The sequence below is a fragment of the Salmo salar genome, chromosome ssa12 (genome assembly GCF_905237065.1).
Source record: "Salmo salar chromosome ssa12, Ssal_v3.1, whole genome shotgun sequence".
NCBI classification, from domain to species: Eukaryota; Metazoa; Chordata; class Actinopteri; order Salmoniformes; family Salmonidae; genus Salmo; species Salmo salar.
This window is the reverse complement of record NC_059453.1, coordinates 47,005,086-47,030,160: the sequence shown is the minus strand read 5'-3', so window position 1 is coordinate 47,030,160 and position 25,075 is coordinate 47,005,086. Positions and strand designations below refer to the sequence as shown.

At 40.9% G+C, this 25,075-nt stretch overlaps 1 protein-coding gene across 1 annotated transcript in view; it reads right to left on the bottom strand.

Moving 5' to 3' along the window:
• The window catches only part of LOC106565257 (plexin-B1), a 119,815-nt gene extending 105,548 nt beyond the window's left edge, over nt 1-14,267 (bottom strand). The window contains 1 exon segment of the mRNA XM_045691429.1: nt 13,794-14,267. The gene's annotated coding sequence lies outside the window, so the exon portion shown is untranslated.
• Nucleotides 14,268-25,075: the final 10,808 nt, after the last annotated feature.

Genomic DNA, 25,075 nt, shown 5'->3' with positions numbered 1-25,075 from the left:
TGGTACACATAACCAAGTGCGCTATTTTTCAGATGTTGCCCTACCAGAGTTACACAGTAATAGCGTCACTGCTATTAGCTTCACGGCATACATACTATGGAACACCGTTTGGGTCTTTGCGTATCAAAAAAGATACAGTAGCACTGTCAAAGCTGTACAAAAAAAGACTGCAAACAAGCAAACACCGGCCACGAACGATGTGTTCACAATACCACGTTGGTAATAAAGCATCATTTGTTCGACCACAACTTCTGGAGTAGCTAGCTTTAGCTTGGTACCTAGCTAGCACTAATACAACCAGCCTGAAAACTATGACCAGTAGAAACTGCAGTCATTTTCATTATTCTTAGCAATGATTTAGGAATCCTTGTAAATATTACCTAGGTAACCACTTGTTGTTCGCCAATTGAAATTGAACTTCAGTTCATGAAAATAAATAGCTAGACAGCTACTTAACCCTGTTGCTCTAAGCTAACGTTATAAGCAGCCAGCGAGCTTCATCTGGCTACTGAGGCTCGACCTGACCGGGTTATATGTTGTGAAGCTAGCCACAATAAGGATTAGGCACAATAGTGGAATTTGCGGTTTGCCTTCAAAATAAAATGTCATTGACAGTGATGCAAATTAATACAAATAGTAGAATTATGCCATACTTTTCTTTTGAAGGCTAAACACAAAGTCCACTATTGTTGCTAATCCTTATTGTGGCCAGCTTCACATAGATGGGTCCGACCTTCATTAATCAAATAAGAACTGTCAAAGCGTCAATACAGGGCTAAGATTGAATCATACTACACTGGCTCCGACGCTTGTCAGATGTGGCAAGGCCTGCAAACTATTACAGACTACAAAGGGAAGCACAGCCGTGAGCTGCCCAGTGACACGAGCCTACCAGACGAGCTAAATCACTTCTATGCTCGCTTCGAGGTAAGCAACATTGAGGCATGCATGAGCGCATCAGCTGCTCCGGACGACTGTGTGATCAGGCTCTCCATAGCTGACGCGAGTAAGACCTTTAAAACAGGTCAACATACACAAGGCTGCGGGGCCAGACGGATTACCAGGACATGTTCTCCGGGCATGTGCTGACCAACTGGCAGGTGTCTTCACTGACATTTTCAACATGTCCCTGATTGAGTCTATAATTCCAACATGTTTCAAGCAGACCACCATAGTCCCTGTGCCCAAGAACACAAAGGCAACCTGCCTAAATGACTACAGACCCATAGCACTCACGTCCGTAGCCATGAAGTCCTTTGAAAGGCTGGTAATGGCTCACGTCAACACCATTATCCCAGAAACCCTAGACCCACTCCAATTTGCATACCGCCCAAACAGATCCACAGATGATGCACTCTATTGCACTCCATACTGCCCTTTCCCACCTGGACAGAAGGAACACCTATGTGAGAATGCTATTCATTGACTACAGCTCAGCATTCAACACCATAGTAAATATTTGTTATCGATATTGGTTTTTTGTGGACAAGGAAACTATCGGATATCGGTATCGACCAAAAATGTAATATCGGTGCATCACTAGTTCACATGGCTGATATCCTGAAAAAAAGAGGGACTATCAAATTAAACTCATTGGAGAGCTTACAGTTGAACAAAAATTTAAAGTTCCATTTCAGTATACAACACAGAAATTTGACTCTTTATTGCAGGATTGTGATCTGTGATTAATCAACATTGGCACTAGTTCATTTTGAATAGTTTTAAGTTAACAATTAACACAAGTTTAAACACTTCACTTCAAAGAATCAACACTATTTAATATGATTGCATAGTGTACAAGTAAGCTAACGCATATGTAAAAGGTTAAACATCTTAGTAACAAGTAGGCTATTATTCATTACTAAAGCATACATTTCACGTGAAAAAAACAAAACAAAAAAGTCCATGCCAGAGGTTGCCAACCTTGCGCCACTGATCCCAGCAATAGCACACTTAAATATCAACTAATTAGGTTTTATAAATTGAATTCGGTGTATTAGTGCTGGGCTGAAACAGAAGCATACACACCCAGAAGCATGCACACTTTGTGTCTGACTTTTAAAAACTGTATTTTTGTTTACAAAATGTGCTGACATAGGTACACATAGAACCCATGGTATAAAAGGATGTACCCTTATTCTCTTGGGGCATTCATTAGGAACTCTATCTGCAGAAAGGGATTCACAGCGCTCTGCATCGGAGTACAGAAAAGATCACAAAGAAACAGGTCGCATTATACTCAAATGAGACAGCACTGAATATTATGATACTATATCTCTGTCCTCAGTTTCTCATGCTGGACTGGAGAATATTTTCATAATGTCCTCCCACAAAGTTACCTGCCCTATCCAGAGTAGCCTACTCTCCGTTCTCTGACAGCTGGAACTGCTAGCTGTAGTGCCTTCAGAATGTATTCATACCCCTTGACTTTTTCCAGACTTTGTTGCGTTGCCTAAATTCTAAATTGATTTCTCACACACCTATACATAATGACAAAGTGAAAACATGTTTTTCAAATTTTTTGCCGATTTATTTAAAATGAAATACAGCAATATCTAATTTACATTAGTTTTCACACCCCTGGCAGCGATTAAATCTGTGAGTCTTTCTGGATAAGTTTCTAAGAGCATTCCACAACTGGGTTGGGCAACATTTACCCATTATTCTTTTAAAAAACACTCGTTGAAAATGGCCGGTGATGGTAAATGTCAGCAAAAAAAAACATTTAAATTGTTGCCAGCAGCACAGTTAGTCACCAATGCTCGGAATAACATGAAAACAGCCTAACCAGCTCTGCTAGGGTGAGTAAAATGGTCAGAGTGAGGTGTTCTCTCATTTGTGTCTGGAAGTAGCTAGCAAGCTAGCCAACGTTAGCCAGTTCGATTAGGTGCTTGACTGTCATTGTGTGGTCAGAACGCTCGGATCAAAACTACTCCTCGGCCAGAGCGTCCTGTGTGCGCTCTAAACGCTCCGAGAGCTAAACGCACTGAATTTACGAACAGACAATCTGACAACGCTCTGAATATATGAATGCCCAGAGCGCACAGAGCACACTCTGGCACTCCAGAGTGAATTTACAAACGCACTTATGTGTGCTGCTGCTGCATTGTGCACCACCCCCCACAATGTTTCAGCAAAGAGCATCAAAGTTTCATCACGTTGCCCAGCCTAGCCTGCCCAGCTTCTGCCAGCTGTTTTTCTGTGTTTTTTTGTTGTTGTTACAGTCATGATGGTTCTTTTCATGGCAGTCTTCATCCATAACTGTCGGTTACACGGTTATTTACATTTACATTTCAGTCATTTAGCAGACGCTCTTATCCAGAGCGACTTACAGTAGTGAATGCATACATTTCATAATTTTTTTTTTCTTTTTCGTACTTTATAATAGTAGTAGTTGTGCCAGCCCCCCACACCCAACCCCAGAGTAGGGAATGCAGAGCCCCCCCCCCCCCAAACTAAAAAGAGGCCATGTCCTCACAGCCAGAGACCGTTCCCTTAACAGTATGTCCTAGCTTAGCAACAAGTGGCAAAAGGTTGCTAGGAAACACCTTGCTCTCTGGGGGCGGGGGTACACGCACACTTCAATGTATTAACTGGAGCTTTGTATTTAACTCTTGATGTGTTGAGAAGAAAAAAAATCCAGTCAGGAGGAAAGCCCCTGTCAGCAAAGTAACATGTCTTTAGAGAGATGACACTCAACCTTTCACCTTTGTTCAGAAGTGTGAACTAGCAGGAAGTGTCATGGTGATGGAGGGAGCCACATGCAGGCTATAAAAAAATCATGTCCTGTCCCTGGCACCCCATCATCATGACACATGTCAGCCCTGTGTTCAGCACACACAACCACACACACGGAACTCAAAATCCAGTATGCCTATAGTAGAGACCAGAATCCATGTAATTGATACTATTTTTAAAGACAGTCCAAGTTAAAATGTTGCTTCTTCTGCTGCCACGTTCATAGTTCAATAAGCCTAGCTTTGTTTGTTAGTTACTTTAAACATAGGGAGAGGAAAGCTTTAGCCTGACCAAATCGCAATAGATCAAACAAATTAAGATCGAGAACCTCAAGTCAATTTCGGAATAGGTCAAGTTGGGACCAGCGAAAGAAATCCCACACACCCTCCCTTCATCCATCCTTCAGCCATCAAAGTATAAAAAAAACTTAACAGTCCAGTCCAACATTGGTCCTTTTCTGTCCATGACAACACCCCTTTCCCAGGATAGAGCGAGTGGGGGGGGGTTAAGGGTGATTACCCCAGCTTTGGCAGTCGTCTTGAGAAAAAGGGGTGTTTCTGGGGAAACCGAGTGCTCCCCATTTTCCAAGGACTCCATAGTTCCTACTTAGCAACAGCCAGAAGCGTCGGTATTCCGAACACTGCCTGCCTATCGGCCTGCCAAAACCACACAGGAACACAAAAACCTGGCGAATGTCACCATAACAGATGTATTGTTTTCCGGGAGTCAAAAGCCACAGAAAGCCCCCTGATGTTATTGAGATGATATTCTATTTCAAGAGCAGTTTAATATCCCTAATATCCGAGTGAATAGCCAGCTAGCTGTCTAGCTTTGGCAAAAAACTAGAACCATTCAACGAGAAAATAAATCCCACACTAATATCAAAATTACCTCAACATCAAAATACTTAGCGTAAGGTGCACCGATGCCGAAGAATGCTAAAAACTCAGAACTATGCAAGTTTCAAAGTTCAGACTTTTGGAGAAGTTCTGCCCTAGTTTTTAGGTCCGGTTCCAGATGGTGGACACTCCCCCTCTACCACACCCACTCACCTACCTATCCCTGGGCGGAGGACTAAAGTCTGCAGCCAGTCAACAGCAGCTGTTCTCCCACAGACAGACAGTTCAGAGCAAAGCAACACAAATCCTCCCTTCTCTTCCACATCCCTCCCCCCATCCTACCGCATCCAGACATGTACCTCACCCCCCTCCATCCCTTCCCTCCGCCCCAGTTCCCCCTCTTGTTGGCTGGCCTTTTCAACCTTCGCCAACAAAAGAAACAAAAGGAGCCAGTACAGAGAGAGAGAGAGGGAGAGAGAGAGAGAGAAAGAGTAGAGAGAGACCAGGCCACCCTTTCAGAGAAGTACTGGGACTACAAAGGCTAAGCACAGCAATAAACTCCACACATGCACATACCTGTAGACACATGTACACACGTGTGTGGATGCAAACTCATGCTGCAGAAAACAGACAGACCCACAGTGCTAACACACACACCATTCCACGAGGACACGGACTTCTGAAAACATGCAAACACACAAATATGGCCTGCATAAAATATGCACACAAACGCAACACCCGCGCACACCTTCACACCTACACGTTGCCTCCAAAGGAATGCCCTTTGCTGTGCACGAGTGAGCAAGACAGATGCCGATTAGTTGTGCTTGTGTCTGTTCCCCTGTCTCCAGTTCTCCCTCTTCACCTGCCTCAGGTGGGGGTCTTATCTTCTCATAATCATCCGAGGCTTTGACAAAGACCTCCTCAGCCATGTCATTCTATACCATCTCACCACAAGGGCTTCATTCTCTAAAGGGCTGCTTGAACTTGTGAGTGTGTGGAAGAGAGTGAGATGGCAAAATATCGATATGGGAAATGGACACATTCAGTGCAAAAAAAAAAGAGATGACGAGAAAGAGCGCAACCAAAAATGACAACCCAGGAACTGCTTTGCACTTTGCCTCTACCCTACCATGTGCTAAACAGGAGAAAGACAATGCTCGTGTTACGGAATTTTAACATGGATTCAGAGACACACACACACCAACTCTATTCATGAGGGAGCTCACACGCATATAGCATTTATACTCGTAAGCTGCAGTCGGTGGAAGCATGCAGGGTGCCCTTCGGAGTTAATAATTCACACTCCGATAGGGCACTTCAGTTGTGCTTCAAAGGAATGCCGATACTGCACTGTGCATAGTTTTCATAGTTTGCATACGATCTAGGTCTCCATTTACATATTTGAATAATGAACAGGCTTTCCAGTCTAATTAAACCCTATGAGAGTTAAGACTAAAGTCAAGTTATCGAAAAGAAATTACACAGACATTTCAACATACATCCATGGGGTTAGGCTACTGATTAGAATCAAGGGCATGTGTGGAGGGTGTGGGTAACATGTTAAGTTGGGCCTCTTGAGCAGTATTCACCCTTGTGGGTCTGAATTTGATTAAATTAACTGACTAAAGGCATGCTACAATTCGGCTTGCGTCTAGCCGAAAGAGTCTGCTCGCATACCCCCTTAAAAAGACCTTCGCTTGAAAATCAAGTGTTGTTTGTCTGTTTTGAGACACCGTAGCCAGTATACACATCCTCAAAATAGTCAGAATTAATCTATTACATTTTAACGTTTTTGCCGAGGATCTTAGTCACGCGATTTTACGTCTAACTAAGATGTTTGGTTAAGCATCTTTTTTTTTTTTTGCATGATTACAGGTTGTCTCTCGTTGAATGACAACTAAGACTTTATTGAAGAATCCCTACTCTTGACCAATCACCGACGAAGGGGCGTAGACTTCGGCTCCGAAGTTCAGCTTTCCTCCCACAAAACAAATGTGTGACCGAAGTCCAAAACAAATACGTCGTCTTGATATATGCAAGAACTCTTCTGAACGGTATTGGCTGGGAAGCACGCGGACGTCTTAAGAAGTAACAGCGAAATAAAACTATCAAAGAAGATGATCTTGGCACCCTTGCACTGTTTCTATGGCCTGAACCGCAGCCAAATAATGAATAAAGATGGGAATTAAGATTAAGCCTAGATCAAGTTAAGTTTTATTAGTCGTACGGGATACACATGGTATACAGAGTCCAATGAAATGCATATTTGCAGTTCGACAACAATAAAAATAAGAATACGAACAAAGTAAATGGCTCAGTATAATATAATACATATTTTATCTTAAGTATAATACAGGAAGGCACAATTTAGTCCTATTATTACATGTGTTTGGGGGAAGGGAGGATTGGGGGGCAAGTGTTTAACGGGAACTACCATTTTATTTATATTGTTTCTACACACATTACATACAATAATATGTTCACTGTGATGTCATAGAGCGGGAAGCCCGTTGTCTTCCGTCATTCTCAGAACCTTATTTGCTACAACAAATAAATGCAGCCTTTGATTGAGCGCTAGAGATATATTTGTCAGATAGCTGCCATCTAGCCAGATCCAAAGATCTCAAATGGTTTAAATAGTCAGTGTGGCACTGGGTATCTGATTCTGAAACCCACCCGACCCCCTCTTTTAGGGGGATTGCGCTTTGTGCCACCGGTATATTTGTCTTAATCTTTTTGTGTCTGTTGGCTTGCAAAGCCCCATTAAAAGACCAGACCATTCTGATAAGGTTACTGAGTTAATGCCCACTGATATAATTAAAATAGAGTATTTAATCTGGCCATGATTGTTGAGGGGTAAGACCACTTTAAAGCAAGTGTAGCCTTCACATATCATGCAAGGCTGGCTATCCTTCCCAACACGTTGTATTTCCATCCACGTTAAAACAGATTTCCTCCAGGGCAATTCCACGATAAAGGAATTACGCTGAGACTCAAATTTTTCACTTTAAAATGTATGCCAAACAAAAGCCATTGATTTCAAAGTTTAACAAACCATACGATGACTACTTTCACCAATTTATAAAGTTACATTTACTGGAAAAACTGCAGAATTACGTAATATCTCCCTCAGTTGTATTATGTTAAACTTTGGATCGGCACAGTTCTTCCTGTAAATGTGTTTTTGTAACATTTTCAGTGGAAATAGTCAAAGGTAGTCCTTGTGCATAGAGTTATTTTGTTTGTTAAACTGGTATACATTTTAAATGGAAAAATCAGAGTCTCAGTGTAATTCTGTTACCTTGGAATTGCCCTCCAGCCTTGGATGGATAAGGGGCTTTACCATATCTTAGAGGGGAAACACACCAGAGCAATTATCCTCCAAAACCAGTCAGTAGGCGACCATCCTGCCAGCTCGTTGCAAGCGGTGGCCGTCTTTCCCTCATTGCAGGGTTAGGGTTATCAACATGGGCCTATTCCGGTAACCCAAAGCCGTTCCAACTCTTCAGGGCTGTGAGTTTGTGCCGATGTGTCATGACAGGATATGGCACTTTGTGGTGACACCTCTGGCCTGACTGAGTGTGCTGCTACAAGACATCATTTAAATCAACACCACCACTGATGATCTACTGCCATCGCTACCCAGTCACAGTTTATCAAATCTCCCCGTCCTTGACATCTCCCCACCTGTTAATCACCAGGCTGGCAGGATAAATGTCACGACGAACACTAAACAAGACAAATCACGAAAGTGTCTAGCCCCTCAGACAGCATCCGCCCGCCTACTTGCCTTTGCTGGGGACGACTTGACAAAAGGACGGACAGACTGAAGGACTGAGGCTCGCTAGTTTGATTGGGCTACTGGTTGGCGCAGCGGTCTAAGGCACTGCATCCCAGTGCTAGAGGAGTCACTACAGACCCTGGTATGATTCCAGGCTGTATCACAACCAGCTGTGATTGGGAGTCCCATAGGGCGGCGCACAACTGGCCCAGCGTCGTTCGGGTTAGGGCCTGGCCGTCATTGTAAATAAGAATTTGTTCTTAATTGAGTTGCCTAGTTAAATAAAGGTTCAATAAAATAGATGAAAAGTTTGAGGGAGTAGGACTGATTAAAGGTGTTGACACGACATGTCCATGCTAGCCCGTACAGCTGCCAGCCACGGAGAACAAGAATGGCCAACACCCATCCCCCTTCAGATTTTGACACTAACAGTTACAGGGTGTCTGAGGTGACACAAGCACCATTTACTGGCAGAGAGGTGAGGAGTGCTCTGCCCAATTGGGTCATTATCACTGGAGCCCTCTCTTTCACTAACTTTCACAGACCGTCTGTGAAGTATTGATGCCCTTTTAACACAACTGGAGGCAATTAGTGTAGTCAGTCATGCATATTATACCACTGTGGTTTAAATCTCAAATTAATCCAGCCTCAGTAGCCTATACATCACCACCCATATTGAATCTATTCAGAACATGGGAGTGAGGTTATGGTGATAGCAGTTGTAAGGGCATTAATGCACAATTTCTTCGAGTAGCAAGCCAAACTGGTGAGGGCCTAAATTGCAATGGAATAATATGGACATAATCAACAGTCATTGAAATTATAATATAAATTCCACTACAATTCCCTGTGAATCTAGGGAATAAGGTTAAAATGGGGGGGAAAAAACCTATTCCTCAGCCCTCATCTGTAGTGCCGGGACGATACCAGTATCGCGATACATATCGTGGGAAGGAAACAAAACACGAGGCGGATTTCACTTCTGTAGGAAAACAATCATAATGTTGTCATCCAGTCACATTGATTTATTTTCCAAGCTATAGCACACAATATTTGACATACATCAGGTTTTTAAAAGGACCAATATTGCGATACTGGTATCGTCACAGCTTTACTCATCTAGCACACTTCCACAATTGCATTTCTGGCTCAGGTAACGAATAGGTCAAATCTCAAAAGGTCACACAGTGAACACAATGGTACCATTTATACATGGAGTCAAGGGTCATATTACAAGTCAAGACTGATCTGTCTTGTCCAACTCTGTCCAGGTACAAGTGCAAAATTGTGCCTGCCAGCTACCACGTCTGCAAACTTGCCACATATTTGAGCCTTGGTAACGGCTTTCTTTGTGACTGTTACACACGGTAAAAATCTGTCCCAATTAGCCACAATCATGAACAGCAGTGCTGTTCAGCAACGTCCTACAACAGTGGCCAGCTTGAACTATGTTTGAGTTTCCACAGCCAAGGGACATAATTGGCAGCTTTCTCTCCTCTGTTTAAAAGGTAACTTCCTATTTATTTATTTCTGACTGCAGGCATATTTAGCCATCCATAAGACAATGCCCTGTTAGTCTTTTGATCTCCATGCTGCCGAAAAATAGCCATAAATATCTCAAAACCTTTTAATCATCTACCCAAAACAAAAAAAGTGATGCTTTATAGAGAGACTGATTGTGCTAAATACTTATCTAGTCTTTGTAGCCTATCAAGGGAGTTTAGGCCTTACCGTTAATAACCAAAAATGACAGCTGTGTATGCCGTGCAGCCGAAGACAAAAAAGCACACACAAAAATGACAATCTGCGGATGAGCGAAAAAAAAAAAAAACTGACAATGCGGTTCCGGATTTTCTGGAAACCCGATTTGCCATGGCTAAAAGATTTTTTTGGGGGGGGCAGCCACGGCCAAAAATGAATCAGGAAAAGTGCAATTAACTAAAATGACGAGGAATGACCCAGTTATTAGATGCCAGGTCTGACCAAGACTACGAAGCAAATCCAATGGGCAATCAACATCAAGATGGGATATTCCATGTGGTTTCTGCGCTTATGGTGTTGCGATAACTTAATCTGTCACTTAAATTATAAGGGCGGCTATGAGCTTAAAAAGAAGAGCAGTTGGCTATTATTTGAAGAATGGTACAACTCAGAGGCAGAGTCTGTGGCCACCGAGGGATGCAAAATCCAAAGGTCACTCTCACTGAAGGCTCTTCTGTCTGCCATGGATGACACTGTTGGATAGGTGAATATCAATACACAGACACATTTAGGAATAAAAGTTACATGGTAGAAAAGCGTCTTGTCAGGTTGCGTTTGTCACAAAACATGATGTGCTAGCCAGTTAACTTTCATTCTGAAATAACTTCATAGTTCCAAGCTAATCAAATATTAGTTTAAAGACTTGAAATTGGCATGGGAGCTAACTAGCCAGCTAGCTATCAGCTAGTTAGCTGCTCATCAAAAAAGGTAGATCTGGTTAATTTGCCAACAAAATAAAATCAACCAAACTATTTATCAATGTTTCTCAAAATTACTGTAGCTGGCCAATTAATTTGATCATGCTTTGTGATACACCCAGTTTTATGCTGTTCTAGTCCTCACAACATGTCGCCCCGTCACCTACAGTAGAACCTGGTGAACAACATGGCGGGAAACAATTGGCCATGCTTTCTTTGTCCTACCAGATCCGCGATGAGAAGGTTCTAGCTAGTGTATCCCTCTGTCCTTCGACTCTTATTGGATGTAGTACTTATATACAAGTTAATTACAATTACCTTTTTGCTTTAGGCCATCTGTACCTTTTAGAGCAGATGTCTCACGTGCGGAAGTAAGCCGTCTGGCGCGAGACAATCATTGGGAGGAGACTAGAGCACACCAAGAAGTTCTGACTGAACACACATTTGAGCGGCCCCAGGATAGTCCATTAACTTTCTGCTGTTATAATTTATGCTACGAAATCCTGCAACTTCATTGGGGTATTTCCCCTCATAGCAAATAACTGGCAAAGCAATCGAAGCAATGTTCGCATTGGCAGACGCGCCCACGGAGGCGGAGCTGCCCGACAGTCACTGAGGAGCAGAGTAGTAAATAACCGAACAGCTTGTTTTTGAACAATATTTTTTTGAAACAGGAAAATGTACATATTTACCTAACTTTTAGAAGCATTTAAAACATAATCCATGAATTATCAACAACAAAAAATGGGCGGGCCGCTGCTATTAAGTGGATTGTGTGTGTGTGTGTGTGGAGAGAAGGGGTGTATGACCGTAGCTCAGCTTGTGACAGCTTCCATAGAACTGCATCTGTCAAGACACGAACTGGGGCGCAAACAGTGGGACAGATCCAACATGTGAATTTGTTAGGGATCAATTTGTCAAAGAACTGAAGAGGCATGTAGTCCATTCTTACGATCGCTGGAAAGAGGATTTCTTAAATGTGCATCTTCAACATAGAACATACATACCCATGAAACTTAGAAACCAGATATTGATATTAAAGTATTTGCAATACACAAAATACCCCTGGAAAAGCAATGTAAAGACTGCAACGTAAAGCAACGACGCCTGCCAGAGAAAGACAAAACGGGCTGTAAAAACAGGGCCTCCCGAGTGGCGCATTGGTCTAAGGCAGTGCATCGCAATGCTAGCTGTGCCACTAGAAATCCTGGTTCGAGTCCAGGTTCTGTCGCAACCGGCTGCGACCCGCGAGACCCATGGGGTGGTGCATAATTGGCCCAGCGTCATCTGGGTTAGGGGAGGGTTTGGCAGGCCGGGATGTCCTTTCCCCATCGCCTTCTAGTGACTCCTGCCGCAGGCTGGGCACATGCATGCTGACACGGTCGCCAGGTGTACAGTGTTTCCTCCGACACATTGGTGCGGCTGGCTTCCGGGATAAGTGGGCATTGTGTTAAGAAGCAGTGAGGCTTGGCTGGGTCGTGTTTCGGAAGACGCACGGCTCTTGACCTTCGCCTCTCCCAAGTCCGTACGGGAGTTGCAGCGATGGGTCAAAACTGTAACTACCAATTGGATACCATGAAATTGGGGAGAAAAAGGGGTAAAAAATAAATAAATTCTCCAAATTTCTATGAAATATGTCCTATCATTAATTACAACAGGAGTGAAATCTTTTCCTTCCAAAAAAATTGTAATTAAGTATGCTAAAAAGCTACTTCTCTGTGTTGGAATGACGTGAGCATTCCCCAACAGAATGGTGTGGGCTTATACCGGTCATTCAAAATATGAATAAGAGTAGACTGCTGATTGGCCAGCTCCTCCTCCTCAGGAGGATGACATCAACCCCTGTGAGGAAATCACAAGCATTTTCTTTTTATGTTCTGTTTGAGATGCAAGTTTGATATGTGGTTTTTGAAGTGTTTTTTTCTCTCCAAATTATGCTTTGGCCACAAATACAAGTATAGAATGAGTCAATAATATTATTTGGGTATGAGTTAACAGAATATGAACTTTTTTTAAAAAGTGAGATTAGTTTTCTCTGAGATTCATTAATAAATGTGTAGAATAGCATTATAAAACTGCACATTTGTCTCTCTGCTCCATGGCCAAATGCAGGAAGTTAGCTGTTTGCCTTTAATAGTAAAAATATGTTATCCCAATAAAATTCTACTTATCCTTCCACTGTTTCCGTATTACCCCTCAAGAGAGGCATAATAAATTGTGTCAAACTGTGCAAAGTTGCAGGAAAAAAAAAAAAAATTATATATATATATATATATATATATATATACTGTCCCCAAAAAACCTCAATGGAAGGACCCCAGGACAATCAGTCTACTGTTAGTCCCCACCAATATCTACATCACAATTTCGCCCTTGCACAGACTCCCGATGTGGTTTTGGAAAGCTAACCTACAGTGTGGTCAAGTTTATCACCCCAGATAGCCTAAGGAAAATACAATTGATGGGCAATAATGATAGTAGCCTCCGTATTACATAAGTTTATTTACACATTCAAAACTAGGACTCATTTTACATGGCAAAACTGGATTCCATACAGAAACGATTGGTATCGGCATTCAACGTTATGATAGAAGTACTCCACTATTCGTACTACCAACTATTTTCACATTGCTAAAACACTTGAAATGTATATATTTTTTAAACATTTGAGTGCAATGTTTACTGTTAATTTCTAATTTTTTTTTGGTTGATGTTAAATGTGTTTATTCTCACTTTTGCTGGTTTATTTCACCTGTTTTGGCAATGTGAACATATTCCTTTTCCCATTAAAGCCCGTTTAAATTGAATAATAATATTGGCCACAATCAGCATGCAACTTGCACTAGACTCCACGTATTTAGGGGATAAACCCATTTTGCAGGAACTATGGACGACATTTCTGAGAAACAGGGTTTTGCAAGCATCAAAAGTAGGTTTTCGCAGTAACAGTAGGCTTAGACCTCCTTCACTCACCTTCAATTCTTATAAATCAGGTTTAATTCCACGACCCGCCGTTTCGTTCTGGATACAAGGAAAGTGAGTTCAGTGCCGTCGCCTGGCCAAATTGGAGGGCAAGTTTATCCAATTTGTCAGCAACTTGTGCTTTTAAATCCAGGCAAATCACAACGGTTCCCAGGGGTCAGGAGAACGCAAATTCCATTGTCGTTCAAACTTGCGTTTGGTTGGTATTAGTTTTCTGCTGGTTTAAGGTTGTTTCACGAGATCAAACAATATTCAGCTTTAGTAAAGTCTGCAATGTTCCATGTATATTTCCCGGCTTAAAAGCAACTCGTGCGCGCCTTTTTGTTATTGCTTTTTTCTCATATTGCACTGTGCGCTTTCTACGATTACCACATGTAGGCCTGCCCGGCGAATAGTGGCGAGAATGGATAGATTACCTCACGACAGCCCTAGATAAACCAGCCCCCGATATGCGTAATGTTTTAAAGGGGCTTGGTCACATCGACTGCTGAAATGCCCTGGTGACTGGCGGACCTCTCCTGGCCAACCAACTTCGTTCTCTTAACGGGGCAGTCTGCAATTCAAACAACAACAAAAACGACACCCCGGCCACTTTTTAGTAAACAGCTCAGGGATGGAGCTGGAGAAATCTAACCGCTCTCAAATTCATTGACAGAGTTACAGTATGGATGCGAGGACTGACCATGGCATTTCACCATGATTTGAGGCTATACAGTGTTTGTTTACCATTAGCCTACATTGTTTACAAAAGCTTATATTTTGGCTTCTGATGGGATGGGGTATGACATTTGAACTAAGCCCATCAGGCATTTTTAAGTTATATTCTTCAAGGATCAATGGGTATATACAATTATTGTTTTGTGCACATTTTTTTTGTAGTATCAGCAGATTTCCCCTTTAAAGGGGCAACAGATTAGCGGCTGATTCAGATCCGCTTTAGCCACATCGCAGTTGTTTTGGCAGGAACCCACTAAAGTGTTTCAGATGCCATGCTTATGGTCTGAGGCACAACCTGGTCTCAGATCATTTCATATTATTCTGTACTTAAATCCGAGCTACTCCACTTAGCATGATATGTTACATTTCGTATGGTATATATTAATTTGTGAATGTTACGAATTTGCAAAATATACCATATGTTAGGAATTTGCAAAAGGTACAATATGTTCCAAATTTACAAACCTATGATATGTTACGAATTCCAATTTGTTGTGGCTAATGTTAGCTAACTGACTAACTTTAGCTACGCTAGGGGTTAGTGTTAAAGGGTTAAAATAATACTAATAAATAAACCACCATCCTTTTGTTTTTGCCTTAAGTAACCTTCTGTTTTATGTAACCATACCAAATGTAACATATCATACTCATTTCAATATCCCGGATTTACATATCCTATGTTATGTCTAGTCAATAAGACCAGGCTGTGTTGCAGCAGTGGGAGGGAGATTGCAAGCTGTGAGAAGTATGCAGGAGGGCATGGGACAAAGGAATGTGTAGTATTGGTGGAAAAAACTGTGTGTGAATCGTGGGGGTGCCCATGTTGCTTGGGATCAGAAGTGTCTGTGCGAGAGAGACAGGTTGAGGTTGCCAGGGTCAGCGAAGAACAGAAGTAGGGGGACTACATGTCCCAGCTTGTGCGGGACAGTCCTGCATTTTGGCCGTTTGTCCTACGTCCCGCAACCAAACAATCATGTCCCACATTTTATCAACAAATTCAAACACCACTAATTTTGATTTTTTTTTAATACATGTCCCGTATTTCTTTCAAACATTCCAACCTGTCTCAAGCGTTCACGTTGTATATCATAACGCTTCGATCACACCGACAGCATTATTGTGCAAAATAGTACGCAGCATCATCTGGATATGTATGCAACAAAAGTTCAACATTCACCTTTCGTTACCATTTCTGTCAAGCCGTCTACGTATACAATTTGACACATGCGTAAGATAAATCCAACATATGCACCACACCGAACGCACTGCAACTGCCTCTGCAATGCAATGCTGCAAGGCAAACGCAGCGTTTCATTGGAAATTAATGTAATTCTGGTGTACCAAAATGCAATGACACTGTCAGTGTGTTCGAAGCATTACTCAAAACGTTCTTGAACAGACTTTGAGGTACGTTTGCTCCCATTTGGTGAGTGTAGCAAGGTGTGGTTTGAAGCATTGAGTGACGTATTTAAAGGGCAGTGGCCATGCTGACAGCTTCCCCAACCCCTCCCCGTTTTTCACCATTTCCGTTCAATGTAAAAACGTACTGAACGCAGTACTGATATTCTGCACAAGACTACAAAACTAAGTAAATAGCTGCATTAGACTGAAAGCTAGGCTATAAGGTAATTTCGTCAAATTTATGAGGCTCTCCATGCTCATTCAAAATATTTGCTCTACTTCCCTCAATTCCATTTTAAAAGTCTCCCCTCCCAACTGTTTTACATTCCGTGAGACCAACCAGAAATATTTTCTTGGCCACATATTCCCACATTTTCATAACAGACACATTTTATCTAAAGAGTAGGTGCGCTTTAATTAGCTCATTCAGTGCTCATTCAGTGTCACGACTTCTGCCGAAGTCGGTGCCTCTCCTTGTTCGGGCGGTGTTCAGCGGTCAACGTCGCCAGTCTTCTAGCCATCGCCGATCCATTTTTCCATTTGTTTTGTCTTGTTTTTCCACACACCTGGTTTTCTTTTCCCTCATTACGTGTTGTGTATTTACCCTCAGTTCCCCCCATGTCTTTGTGTGGTATTGTTTGTTGTAAGTGCTTGTGCACATTGTATTTGACTGGTGCGCGTCGGGTTATTGTGCCCATATTTTGTATTTCTTATGCTGTTGGTTTTACTATTAAACTGCTCCGGCTATTACCTAGTTCTGCTCTCCTGCGTCTGACTTCCCTGCCAACAGTTACGCACCCCTTACATTCAGTGCAGCGGGAAAAGGGATGTAGTGCTGCCAGAGCATCCCTTCACCACTTTTCACAATGGTGCTAACTTTGAATTTATATTTGTATTTATTATGGATCCCTGTTAGCTGCTGCACAAGGCAGAAGTTACTCTTACTGGGATGCAGCAAAATTAAGGCAGTGATACAGTTTTAAAAACATTACAATACATTTCACAACAGATTTCACATCACATTAAGTGTGTGCCCTCAGGCCACTACTCTACTACTACATTTTTAAATGTTTTATTTAACTAGGCAATTCAGTTAAGAACAAATTATTATTTACAATTCTTATTTACAACACCGGCCAAACCCAGACGACGCTGGGCCAATTGTGTGCCACCCTATGGAACTCCCAATCACGGCCGGTTGGGATACAGCCTGGATACGTACATTATCTACAACACAAAATCCATGTGTACGTGTGTGTATAGTGTGTATGTTGTCATGTGTGTATGCATGTGCCTGTGTGTCTGTCTCTTCACAGTCCCTGCTGTTCCATAAGGTGTATTGTTATCTGTTTTTTAAATCTGATTTGCTTGTATTCATACCCCTTGATTTATTCCACATTTTGTTGTGTTAGTCTGATTTCAAAATGGATGAAATAAATACACAATCTCACCCATCTACACACAATACCCCATAATGACAAAATGAAAACATGTTTTTAGTCATGTTTGCAAATGTATTGAAAATTAAATACAGAAATATCTAATTTACATAAGTATTCACACCCTGGAGTCAATACATCACCTTTGGCAGTGATTACAGCTGTGTCTCATTCTGTGTTAGTTTGTAAGAGCTTTGCACACCTGGATTGTACAATATTTGCCATATATTTGCAATAGTCTTGCCATAGATTTTCAAGCAGATTTAAGTCAAAACTGTAACTCGGCCACTCAGGAACATTCATTGTCTTCTTAAAAAGCAACTGCAGTGTAGATTTGGCCTTGTGTTTTAGGTTATTGTCCTGGTGAAAGATGGATTCATCTCCCAGTATCTGGTGGAAAGCAGACTGAACCAGGTTTTTTTTCGTGTAGGATTTTGTTTATTTTTTATCGTGAAAAACTCCCCAGTCCTTAACGATTACAGACATACCCATAACATGATGCAGCCACCACTATGCTTTAAAACATGGAGAGTGGTACTCTGTAGTGTGTTGTATTGTATTTGCCCCAAATATAACACTTTGTATTCAGGACAAAAAGTTTATTGTTTTGCCACATTTTTTGAAGTATTACTTTAGTGCCTTGTTGCAAACAGGTTTTGAAATATTTGTATTCTGTACAGGCTTCCTTCTTTTCACTCTGTCAATTAGGTTAGTATTGCGGAGTAACTACGATGTTGTTGATCCATTTTCAGTTTTCTCCTATCACACCATCCAAAGTGTAATTAATAACTTCACCATGCTCAAAGGGATATTCAATGTCTGCTTTTTTATTTATTTTACCCATCTACCTAAAGGTTCCCTTCTTTGCAAGACATTGGAATACTTCCCTGGTCTTCTGGTTGAATCTGTGTTTGATTCACTGCTCAACTGAGGGACCTTACCGATAATTATATGTGTGGGGTACAGAGATGAGGTAGTCGATCAAAACTGATGTTAAATGCATTATTGCACACAGAGTGAGTCCATGCAACTTATTATGTGACTTGTTAATTAAGCAATATTTATCCTTGCCATAACAAAGGGGTTCAATACTTATTGAATCAAGACATATTCAGCTTTTCATTTGTAATTAATTTGTAAAAATGTCTAAAAACATTATTCCAATTTTACATTATGGGGTATTGTGTGTAGCTCAGTGACAAAAGATCTCAATTTAATCAATTTTAAATTCAGGCTGTAACACAACAAAATGTGGAAAATGTCAAGGGGTGTGAATACATTGCAAAGGCACCGAAGGTGTAGGGTTTGCTGGTGGTTCAATTTGCTCCTTTACCCCTTTCCATTTTTATTTTTGTGTCACAAAATGTAACGTGATCGAGCCTACATTCCCCACAGTAGGTGGCAGCATGCACAAACAAAATGTGCAAACGCCATGATACCAAAGAAGAAGAAGTTGTTTTGGCAGTGTCGGAGGTGGAACTGCGTTCGAGCTGTCAAATCCACAAGTGACTCTATACCACTATACCTTAAGTGGACATTGACATTGGCTGCACGGAGTCGCATTAAGACAAATCCCATGCAGCCTTTTTTACAAGTTCGAACACTGGAATGTAATCTACACCTAGATTAGGATGATATACAGTACCAGTCAAAAGTTTGGACACATCTACTCATTCAAGGGATTTTCTGTCTTCATTACTATTTTCTACATTGTAGAATAATAGTGAAGACTTCAAAACTATGAAATAGCACATATGGAATCATGTAGTAATCAAAGTCTTAAACAAATCAAAATATATTTTATATTTGAGATACTTCAAAGTAGCCACCCTTTGCCTTGATGACAGCTGTGCACTCTTGGCATTCTCTCAACCATCTTCATGAGGTAGTGACCTGGAATGCATTTCAATTAACAGGTGTGCCTTGTTAAAAGTTCATTTGTAGAATTTCTTTCCTTCTTAATGCGTTTGAGCCAACCAGTTGTGTTGTGACACGGTAGGGGGGTGTATAGAAGATAGCCCTATTTGGTAAAAGTCCATATTATGGCAAGAACAGCTCAAATAAGCAAAGAGAAACGACAGTCCATCATTACTTTAAGACATGAAGGTCAGTCAATGCGGAAAATTTCTAGAACAAGTGTAGTCGCAAAAAACCATCAAGAGCTATGATGAAACTGGTTCTCATGAGGACCGCCACAGGAAAGGAAGACCCAGGGTTACCTCTGCAGCAGAGGATAAGTTCCGTGGAGTTACCAGCCTCAGAAATTGCAGCCCAAATAAATGCTTCACAGAGTTCAAGTAACAGACACATCAACATCAACTGTTCAGAGGAGACTGCGTGAATCAGGCCTTCTTGGTCGAATTGTTGCAAAGAAACCACTGCTAAAGGACACCAATAAGAAGAAAATACTTGCTTGGGTCAAGAAACATGAGTAATGGACATTAGACTGGTGGAAATCTGTCCTTTAGTCTGATGAGTCCACATTTGAGATTTTTGGTTCCAACCGCCGTGTCTTTGTGAGACGCAGAGTAGGTGAACGGATGATCTCCGCATATGTGGTTCCCACCGTGAAGCATGGAGGAGGAGGTGTGATGGTGTGGGGGTACTTTGCTGGTGACACTGTCAGTGATTTATTTAGAATTCAAGGCATGGCTACCACAGCATTCTGCAGTGATACACCATCCCATCTGGTTTGCACTTAGTGGGACTATCATTTGTTTTTCAACAGGACAATGATGCAACACATATCCTGGCTGTATAAGGGCTATTTGATCAAGAAGGAGAGTGATGGAGTGCTGGATCAGATGACCTGGCCGCCACAATCACCCGACCTCAACCCAATTGAGAATAGAGGTCGACCGATTATGATTTTTCAACGCCGATACCGATACTGATTATCGGAGGACCAAAAAAAGCTGATACCGATTAATCGGACTATTTTATATATATATATATATATATATATATATACATATATATATATATATTTCATTGTTGAAATAATGACAATTACAACAATACTGAATGAAAAATGAAAACTTTTATTTTAACTTAATATAATACATAAATAAAATCTATTTAGTCTCAAATAAATAATGAAACATGCTCAATTTGGTTTAAATAATGCAAAAACACAGTGTTGGAGAAGAAAGTCAAAGTGCAATATGTGCCATGTAAAAAAGCTAACGTTTAAGTTCCTTGCTCAGAACATATGAAAGCTGGTGGTTCAATATTCCCAGTTCTTTAATATTCCCAGTAAAGAAATATTAGGTTGCAGTTATTATAGGAATTATGACGTGTTGACTATTTCTCTCTATACCATTTGTATTTCATATACCTTTGACTATTGGATATTCTAATAGGCATTTTAGTATTGCCAGGCTAATCTCAGGAGTTGATAGGCTTGAAGTCATAAGAGGTTTTAAACAAATCCAAATATTTTATTCCTGAGATTCTTCAAAGTAGCCACCCTTTGCCTTGATGACAGCTTTGTACACTTTTGGCATTCTCTCAACCAGCTTCATGAGGAATGCTTTTCCAACAGTTTTGAAGGAATTCCCACATATGCTGTGCACTTGTTGGCTGCTTTTCCTTCACTCTGCAGTCCAACTCGTCCCAAACCATCTCAATTGGGTTGAGGTCATGCTTCACATTTGGAACCAAAAATCTCACCTTTGGACTCATCAGACCAAAGGACAGATTTTCACCGGCCTAATGTCCATTGCTCATGTTTTTCTTGGCCCAAGCAAGTCTCTTCTTATTATTGGTGTCCTTTATTAGTGGTTTATTTGCAGCAATTTGACCATGAAGGCCTAATTCACGCAGTCTCCTCTGAACAGTTGATGTTGAGATGTGTCTATTACTTGAACTCTGAAGCATTTATTTGGGCTGCAGTCTAAAGTGCAGTTAACTCTAATGAACTTATCCTCTGCAGCAGAGGTAACTCTGGGTCTTCATTTCCTTTGATGATCCTCATGAGACCCAGTTTAATCATAGCGCTTGATGTTTTTTGCGAAAACTTGAAAAGTTCTTGAAATGTTACGCATTGACTGACCATGTCTTAACGTAACGATGGACTATCGTTTTTCTTAGCTTATTTGAGCTGTTCTTGCCATAATATGGACTTGGTATTTTACCAAATAGGGCTGTCTTCTGTATACCACCCCTACCTTGTCACAACACTTCTGGTTGGCTCAAACGCATTAAGAAGGAAAGAAATTCCACAAATAAACTTTTAACAAGGCACACCTGTTAATTGAAATGCATTCCAGGTGACTACCTCATGAAGCTGGTTGAGAGAATGCCAAAAGTGTGCAAAGCTGTCATCAAGGCAAAGGGTGGCAACTTTCAAGAATATATATATATATATAAAATCTATTTTGATTTGTTTAACACTTTTTTTGGTTACTACATGATTCCATGTGGTATTTCACAGTTTTGATGTCTTCACTATTATTTTACAATGTAGAACATAGTAAAAATAAAAACTCTTGAAATAGTAGGTGTGTCCAACTTTTGACTGGTACTGTATATCAATATCTTACCTTGTCAATAGATATTGCTTACCTACCCCATCCTCCAGCTTTGGTGAATGGACCAACCAGACCCTCAAGACTGCCATGGGCAAGTCCCTTGATGGGTACCACGAACAGTGGGAGAACAATCTGAAGGTAATTATCTTTGCACACAACATTTGCACACAACAGCAACGTCCAGGCCTCCGCCGAGTACGGACAGAAGCCGCAACTGTTGACTGAGGTAAACAATGCAATTGTATATACAATTATTGCATATACTGTAGTCTTTCAAATTTGTGATTGACTTGTCTGTTGCTATTTTTGTATAACGGACTTTCAGATCACTAATACCCCACCTGATGTGGTGGAAGTTGTCAAACCAGATAAAAACGCCTTCTAGGACCACCTTCAGGCATGGACTGAGAAGGATGTGGAGGTTTTTGAACAGGTAATTATTATTATTATTATTATTATTATACCTTTATTTCAACAAGGAACAGACTGAGACCATACATGCGTATACATGTTTCCACATACAGTTGAGGTACAACGATTAAGAAACTACACAAGACAAACAAAACGATCACAGATAACACAAAAAAATAGCAGCAGATTGTTACATTACACACAGGTTATTCCCCTAACAGCACAAGAACTTGCATTACCCAAAGCAGTTACAAGCAATACAAAAATACAAATCCTCCAATAAATGTTTGGGCAAGGGGGACAAGAGTCTCAAGTTTAAGTTTAGTCTGCAGGCTATTCCATAAGCAAGGAGCGTAACAGGAAAAGGCAGCCATACCCAATTCTGTGGAGATCGCATGTAATCCATGCTTCAGACCTGGTTTTAGGAATTCTAATGTTGATGAGTGATGATAAATAAGAAGGTCGTTTATTCAGAAGTGCTTTATAGACAAACACGAGAGCATGTTGTTCTAGTCTCATGGACAGCGAAGTCCATCCCACATTTTGATATAAAACACAGTGGTGAGTTCTATAGCTAGCACTCGTAAAAAAAACCTTAGCGCGCAATGATAAATAGCATTCAGCAATTAAGTGTGGATGCTGTAGCATGCATGTAGATAATATCCCTATAATCTATAACAGACATAAAAGTAGCTTGCACAATTTGTCTTCTATTTGTAGAGGAGAAACATGTCCTGTTTCTATAGAGGAAGTCTAGCTTGATTTCTAGCTGTTTACAAATGTCATATTCGTGTATGTAGGTGGCAGCGAAGTCAGGCACAGGAGAAACCAAGTTGGTTAATATGGAGTATTTAATAAAAAAAACAAACTCCAAAACCAAAGTACAAAATAAATGGGTAAAGTATACCCGTCACACACCGATACACAAACCCACATAACATAACATCACAAACAATCACCGACAAGGACATGAGGGGAAACAGAGGGTTAAATAGACAACATGATTAATTGGATTGGAAACAGGTGTGTAGGAAGACAAGACAAAACCAATGGAAAATGAAAAACTGATCAATGATGGCTAGAAGACCGGTGACGTCGACCGCCGAGCACCACCTGAGCAAGGAGGGGCATCGACTTTGGCAGAAGTCGTGACAACAAAGTTCGTCAACATGCATTTTTAAAGTCAGTCTATCATCCAACCATATCCCTAAGTATTTATATGCAGAGACCTGGTTAATTCGAGAGCCTTCTAAGCTCATAAGTGCAGGTGTATTTTCAACCAACTTTTTAAACCTATTAAAAATCATAAAATGTGTTTTCTTTGCATTTAAAACCAGTTTCAGCTTTATAAAAGACCCTTGTAATATCTTAATCTGTCTCCAATTGTGATAATGCTTGGTCAGCCGTTGAAGAAATAGAGTACATGACAGTCTCATCAGCATATAGATTAATTTTACACTTATCTCATCACCGATATTGTTTATGTAGAGAGTGAACAGTAATGGACCAAGTATAGAACCTTGTGGGACCCCTTTAACCAAGTCCAATGCCTCCGACTAGATGCCGTCGACTCTAAAAGCCTGACTTCTGTCCTTTAGATAGTCATGAAACCAACGACAGTCATCCGATCCCAGTCCTATTAGCGACAGCTTACCCAAAAGTATTGCATGGTCTACAGTGTCAAAAGTTTTATACAAATCTATGAACAAGGCGGCACAGTACTTTCTATTATCTAGGGCATTAGTAATATCATTTACAACATGTACAGTGGCCGTAGTCATACTGTGTTTAGGTCTGAAGCCAGATTGATTGCTAGAAAGAGTATTGTTAACAGTTACAAATTATTGTAGTTGCCTATTCACCAATGACAATAGAATTTTAGCCAAACAGGAGAGCTTGGAGATGGGCTGATAATTATCCAATTCACTACCATCACCTCCCTTGAGGAGTGGTAAAACAAAAGCTGTTTTCCAAGCTTTAGGAATCTTTCCTACGACTAATGTTTGATTAAAAAAATATGTGTCACTGCACTAGCAATGATAGGTGCCGCACACTTGCGTAAATATGGATCCAGATTGTCAGCGCCTAACAATTTCTTAGAATCTATAGCAGATAGTAGAGATAAGACCTCATCTTCTGGGAATTTTTGGAAATTAAAAACCAGCTTACTGTTTTCCACATCAGCTGAAGGCCGAGGGGCTGAAACAATAGACCGGTCAGGATCATGTTGGCCATTTTTTCTTTCAAAAAGAAAACCAGCAGAAATAATGTGCTTATTAAAAGCCTCACAAATTTCAATTCGGTCACTGATGATCCCAGATTCCGATGTAATTTGCTTCGGCAGGGAAGTCGAGGAGTTTCCTCGTTTAAGTGAGGTAACAGTTTTCCAGAATTTAGAGGGATCACCAGCAGAATCTGTCATAGCACTAAGAAAATACCAAGATTTTGACTTTTTTATTCCTCCGGTCCATTTATTTCTCAATTGCCTAAAAAGCAGCCAATCAGCTGTTTCACCAGTTTTCCTCGCCAAGGCCCATGCTTGATTCTTTTGCAGGTAAAGGATTTTCAAATTTGAGGAGAACCAAGGATTCGTTTATTTTTTTTACCTTAAACACGCCCCATTAAAGCGACTTATCAGCCATGGAGGTAAAAATTTATAAAAAAGTGAACGCTAAAACTGGGTCCATTATGCAGTTTATGGATAAAAGCTCTTAGTAATAAAGGACATGGATAAAGGCTTGCTCTGAGAAGTGTTTATAGTTTCTCTTTAGAA